A 6,331-nucleotide genomic window follows, 5' to 3' on the forward strand; every position below is an offset into this window, starting at 1 on the left:
CGCGCGGCCGTTATCATGGCAACGGCGCCTCACGCCGGGCGTCGGTTGGGGCGCGGGCGCAGCGCTGAGCGCGTTTGTTGCTGCCTGCCTCACCGCCCTGCCCGCGGTGGCCGTTGCCTTGAGGTGTGTGCTGGCTGCGGCATGCAGGCCCGGGTCGGTGCCAAGGCGGGGTCAGTAGGCAGTGGTGCCCTGTTAGGTTCTTTATCCAGCGTTACAACGTTAAAATGGATGCAGGGAGCAGATCTGTGGCTTTCCCTGGGTTGGAGCTGGAATGGCGGCTGGGGCAGAGTTGTGCAGGGCAAGCCTTCATCCTGAGCTCCTGCTGCTCCAGCCCTGTCATTAGGCAGCCTGGCGTCCCCAGCTGCATCAGTTCTTCCTAGCTTACCTTTGCCCTGTCCCATCCTGCAGCACTGTCCTTATTACCTGGCTTCATTTGCACGTTCTCGCACAGACTGCTCATCTGTTGGTCGTGGCTTCCACAGGGCCTGCTGTGGCTGCTGTTTTAAGCAGGGCCTTCTTATGATTACACACCTTCATTAGGATGCCAGTGAGGTCCGTAGGTCCTAGCGCTTCTTGTTCCATAATGGAGCTAGAACTTGAAAGCAGCTCCTAATTGTGCTCCCCAAGCCCTGCCAGTCGCAAAGTGTTGCCTTGATGTGGGGGTGGACTGAGGCGAAAGCAGCAGATGACCTCAATTCTCTGTACACAAACAGAACACGCCGGGCTGGCACTCTGTGTGCCGTTTGGGAACTCATGTAACGCACAGCCACAGTATGATGACTTGTATCTGTATCAGGATCTATGTTCAGATAACAATAACCCAACTGTTTCTGAGATGGGCTCAGGTGAGGAGGTAAGCAGGAGACAAAGAATATCATGAAGGCTTTTGCAGGAGATAAAATAGCCTCTGGTTGTTGGCTTAATACAAGGGTGTGTGTGAATGACATTTTTGGCATGTAAACAACACGTCCTCGCAGAAATGCTGGAAAGAGCCCAGGAGCATTGGAGCAGCCCCACAGGCACCTGGACAACCCTGGAGAGCCTGGGAAGAGCGTCAGAGCACCTGGAGGAACCTGAGAGCTGCCCTGGCAGCCCCCAGAGGCCCTGGGAGAGCCCTGTTCAGAGCACAGAGCTGCCCAGACAGGACTAGGAAGATGCACATCCTGCTCGTCCTCCACATTCTGAGCCTGAAGGTAGGAGGCTTATGCAGTTCACTGCAAGATAGCTGAGTAATGCAAAGGCATTAGGGTCCAGATTTATCCCACATGATTATAGGCATGACATTGAATTAAATTGCTAACTCTGGGCTGCATTCATGCCAGAGTCGGTGCAAGGGGTTGGCTCAGCTCACTCCAGCTCTGAGGAGCACTCTGACTGCACCTTTCTCTTGCACATAAAGGTATATGAGGTAACGAAATCCAAAATATCTCTATCTTATACGAGTATCAAAGGCAGCTGGAATCAATCTGGACCAGACTTGCTCAAGATTTCATGCAGCTATGCAATAATCAGTAAAGACAGCTTTTCCTCCAGGATGTCATGTCATATCTTCAGAGTAAGATAAAAAATGAATACTGCCTTCTTTCTGATCAGAAAGATAGAAGGGAGTTTAGTCTTGTCTGTGTTTTGCTGCTTGCGGTGTTCTGTCTAGGAAAGTATATTCAGCACAAATTAAATTATCATCAAGGCCTGCTCAGAACAGCATTAGCAAGCTTCTGTGCTCATGAAGCACAGAAAACTCTACGTAAAAGCAGGCTGGGGGGAGCCACTGCAGGAGGGGGTTTGCTGGTACATATGCTGCTGCATTTCCTGCAGATAGAGGGCTTGTTTTTTTCAGTCAGAAGGCAGAGGGCTGTGCATTAGTGGCAAAGGTCTGTTTCCTTCCTTCATTAGAAATTATGAGCCTCTGTAGCCTATGCTTGTGCCAGCTTACGCTTGTGGTTCAGCCCTCTCTGCCTTCAGTGTTTGGGAAGCTGCTCAGCAATGTGTAGAGTGAGAAATGGTGGCCGCCCCCAGCATTCACAATGGCAGCTAGGATGTGGAATCTGCACAGACTTTGGATACCCATCCCTAACGTGCAAGCAGGATCACACCCAGTAGAGCAGGTGATAACTGGGTAGCCCCATGGGGTAGCTACAGTTTTGCTCCTGTGATGAAGTCTGTGGAGGTTTCCCTGGGAGATTCAGCCACCTGAAGATCCATGGATTAGGAGGCCTTTCACATTGTTCAGGCAACATTTATTTTTGCTATTTCTATTCTCCTGTACCTGGCTACATGCAGATCCACAGGAAATGACAATTCTATTTTAAATACTTTTCGCATTTTTTAACTTCAGTAAAATGGCATTTTTGTAAGCTGTCTCTGAGAAGGAACACAGCCAAACTGCCAGGAATCTCTATGGAGCGCTGCTGGAGCTGCAGACCATTTTAGCCCTGTGACTTCTAATGCTCTGGCAGCCCAGCAATTATTGCTACCAGAAGGTGAGCTGGCAAGTAGCGAGGCTGCTTCCTGCCAGAACCTTGTCTCACATGAAGCATGCCTTCAAAGGCAAACCATCTGTACTGAGCTGACAATTCTGCAAGTCCTGGGAGAAAGAAAATGCAAATTCTATGGCCTTGCATGAGCAAAATGATAAAGTGCATTCCTGAACGTTCCTGGTTTAGTGGACACTCTGCACAGAGGAGCTGCTGCAGATTCCCAAGGCAGGGAAGTAGGAACGTTGGAAAGTAATAGGAATAGCATGGAAAGGAACAGTTTGACCAATCGGGGAAGAAATGTGTCTTCCACATTGTGTCTTTTATTGAAGACATCTGGTGTAACTGGGATTTGATTTCTTTGGAAGCTCTCATCAAAACTTGCTGCAAGTGACAAGTAAGGAGACTTCACCTCATTTAGATGCTTCCAAATTTCCCATCAGTGGAGATTGCTGTGTGAATTAATGACTAAAACAGGGATGCTAACAAACATTAGAGGCCACTATTGCCAAGCCAAAGTCCTGGGTTTAATCCAGAAGAAGACATAGCAGTGAAGTTAAAACTAAGCTGAAAGCTGCATTTCTATTTCTTTAACTCTATTTTAGGTGGGTTTTTTTCTTTAACTTTTTATGGTAAATGTTTTTATGAACTGTCTTTACTGCTTTCAGTATGGAAGCAAATTTTACTGTGAATACATTTGGTTTGAGAGAGGTACCTCCAAAAAAAGTAATTGTTGAGTGCTGCCTTCCCCTTTTACAGAACCACTGTTGTTGGTGTGCTACAGGGGCCGTAATTCTTGATTCTTTACCAGCAAGGCAGCAGTTTGTCTCTCTGAAATAATGTCCTTGTGTGAACTGAGCCTTGGCTCTGGGGTGGGGCTGGTGGGAACACAAACAAATTGTAGAACTAATTCTGCTTAAGTAGGTACAAATGTGAAGCTCTGAGTTCCAGAGAGGGACGCTGCAGAATGAATGTGGGTGAGAGCCTGCTTCTCAAATTGCAGAGCTGTCAGTGGCGCCATTCCAGGTTTATGGTATAACCCAAGTATGGCTGTGAGCACACCTGGTCATTCCAGTCGTTCTGATTTTTCATTTCTAAGGATGGACAGTACTTTATTTCCAATGAATTACTGTTCCTGAGGGATTCTGCCTCGCGCAGATGTTCAAATGAAGCAGGTATTGCAGGTGGGAGCTACATCCAGGGGCTGCTGAGTGAGAGGTGCAGCTGCAGGATTCCTGGTTGAGAGGCTGTTGTGGTTTAACCCCACCAGCAGCTGAACGCCATGCAGCCTTCTGCTCACCGGTGGGACGGGGGAGAGAATCAGAAGAGAAAAGGTCTTGTAGGTTGAGGTAAAACTATTTACTGGGACAGAAAAGGAAGAGAGATACAACAGTAATGATAACAATGACATGATACATACAAAACAAGTGATGCACAACCAGCTGCCCACCACGTGCTGCAGCAGCCCCCCCGGCCGACTCCCCCCAACCTGAGTTTCCTCACGTGCTGTGCAATGCCCTCTTGGGCCACTTGAGCTCAGCTGTCCTGGTTCTGCCCCCTCCCAGTTCCTTGTGCCCCCCCCAGCCCTCTTGCTGGCAGGACAGTGTGAGAAGCTGAAAAACTGAAATGTCTTTGGCTCTGTACAGTGCTGCTCAGCAAGAACTAAAACGTCAGTCTGTTCTTAGCAACGTTTTTCTCCTTAGGCAAAAGCATCATACCAGGCACTATGAAGAAAATCATCTCTCTTTCAGCTGTAACCAGGAAAGAGGAACAGCTGGTTGGGATCAAGCAGCAAGTCCATCCAGGCCAGTATCTTGTCTCTAATGATCCGGCAGCCAGAGAGCAGCAGGGCAAACATATTTGGTTATGGGAGGTGGTTCTGGCAATTCTTTCAGCCATAAGCAAGCATCTTTTTGTTTAATAGCTTGGGTAGATTGTTTTCATATAAATTTGTCTAACGACTTTTTACAGCTATATAAACCTTTGACATAAACACATCTGTCACGTTGAGTCCCATGGTTTAACCACAAGCTCTGGAAGAGCTCCTTCCGTTTGCCTTCATGGTTTCTGCTGAGCTCCTCAGTTCAGAGGGGTGCTGTGGGCTTGTTACTTCTAGCTTGCACTCAAGAGTTTTTAAACACTGTCAGTGATTACCATGAAAATGAATGTAATGCTGAAGCAGCCTTTACTTGTCGTAAGGGTCGATATTAACTGGCTGTTTACATCTCCCTCATGCTTTAAGCGAGTGAACTTTGAACACTGCTCCCATGTTTTCCTCATTCAGTTCCACTGCAGTACAGTGCCCATAGATAAGCACTGTAAGGCTCACCGTTCACTCAGCAGAAATGCTCCTGTAGAGATTTTGCACTGAGCAGCAGTGACTAACTCAGTCATGAGGTGGGCATATGGTGACACCCCCTGCTGTGACCAAAAATAAATCTTCCTTCACACAAAAGTTGATGTGATCATTCCTCCGTCTCTCTCCCATCTCCTCTCCTCCATTCCCGGCTCAGTCCTCTTCCTATCAGGGATTATTCATTCTCTTATTGCCAAAGGACCCTTCATCATACACCACGCTATTGCCCCGTCTCTCTGCATGGAAATCTTTTCCCACTAATGCTGCTGTTTCTAACATCACTGAGTAGAGCTGCTTTTGCCTCCCACATGTAGAGAACTTCTACAGCGCAGCATGTCTTTTATCTCTATCCACATCAGGAGGCTGCTCATCAAGTTTCCCGACGAGCCTGCTTGCTAATGGGGCTGATCTGCTGTGGGAGCAGCTACCGGCGTTGGGGATCTGCTGAGCTTGAAGGCGCTGCGCCGCCAGCCTCCCTCTTGTGACTAATCCCCGTCACTGCAACTCGGGAGAACGAGAACTTGTGCTCACAGCGCTTATTTAAGAGCACCCCACTGCAAGGAGACTCTATATCTCACGGAGAGCATAGTGGAAAGCAGGTCAAAGACTTTTCATCTTCATGGACTCCACTGTGTACACGTGGGACTGACTAGATGTGCTGCTCTTGCAAAACCTCAGAATGCTTTAATTCAGGCATCTACTTCCCTGGATTTGATGGTGTCATAGAAAGACTTTTATTTTAAGATAGCTGTGGCAAAAATCTGTGTTTTGCTGATCCCAGTTTTCATTTGGACTTGTTCTACTAATAGCATTTCCATCTACTTCAGTTCTGAATTAGCTCTTGAAGTAGGAGTGTTAGTCCTACTAACATCATCATATGGCTTTCTACTTTGCTGGAAGATTAGCTGATATATGATCATAGGCATGGTATAAGAACAAAGTTTAAAATCACAGAATCACAGACTGGCCCGGGTTGGAAGGGACCATGAAATTCCAACCCCCTGCCACAGGCAGGGCTGCCAACCTCCACATTTCTTAGCAGCCCAGGCTGCCCAGGGCCCCATCCGACCTGAACACCTCCAGGGATGGACGGGGCATCACAGCCTCTTGGGCAGCTGTTCCAGCACCTCACAGTAAAGATGTCAGGGCTCACCTCATGTCCTTTTCCCACAGTTCCTGGGAGCCTGGCTGCCTCAGATCAGGAAGAATGGAGCTAGTCTGGTCCTGTTGTGCTGGACGTGGTACTGCAGGACTGCACTGCAGGCACTGAACCATTATTTGTCTCAGCTGCCGTGGCAGTTCATTGGTACAGTCTGGATGAGATGTATTGGCTGGGATTCCATGGTACTTTGGAAATACTATAAACTGGAAGAAAGACAAGGGACTAATATATTTCTGCAAACATGCTGACATGAAACTTAAGCTATTCTGTCAGCAGCAGGTCAGCTAACCTATTGTGTTTGTGGAGCTTTGGATTTCTTTTTATGGATACTTGCTGACA

The 6,331-nt window shown here is 47.9% G+C and overlaps 1 long non-coding RNA gene across 1 annotated transcript; it reads left to right on the plus strand.

Moving 5' to 3' along the window:
• Nucleotides 1-756: 756 nt before the first annotated feature.
• Nucleotides 757-5,803, plus strand: LOC122166878. Its single transcript, XR_006170895.1, has 3 exons — nt 757-853; nt 978-1,193; nt 4,178-5,803. It is a non-coding gene; the product is annotated as an uncharacterized LOC122166878 (long non-coding RNA).
• The last annotated feature ends 528 nt before the right edge of the window (nt 5,804-6,331 follow it).

This window comes from Centrocercus urophasianus, unplaced genomic scaffold (genome assembly GCF_019232065.1).
Source record: "Centrocercus urophasianus isolate 14NV4802_14NV808 unplaced genomic scaffold, USGS_Curo_1.0 seq_34, whole genome shotgun sequence".
NCBI lineage: Eukaryota > Metazoa > Chordata > Aves > Galliformes > Phasianidae > Centrocercus > Centrocercus urophasianus.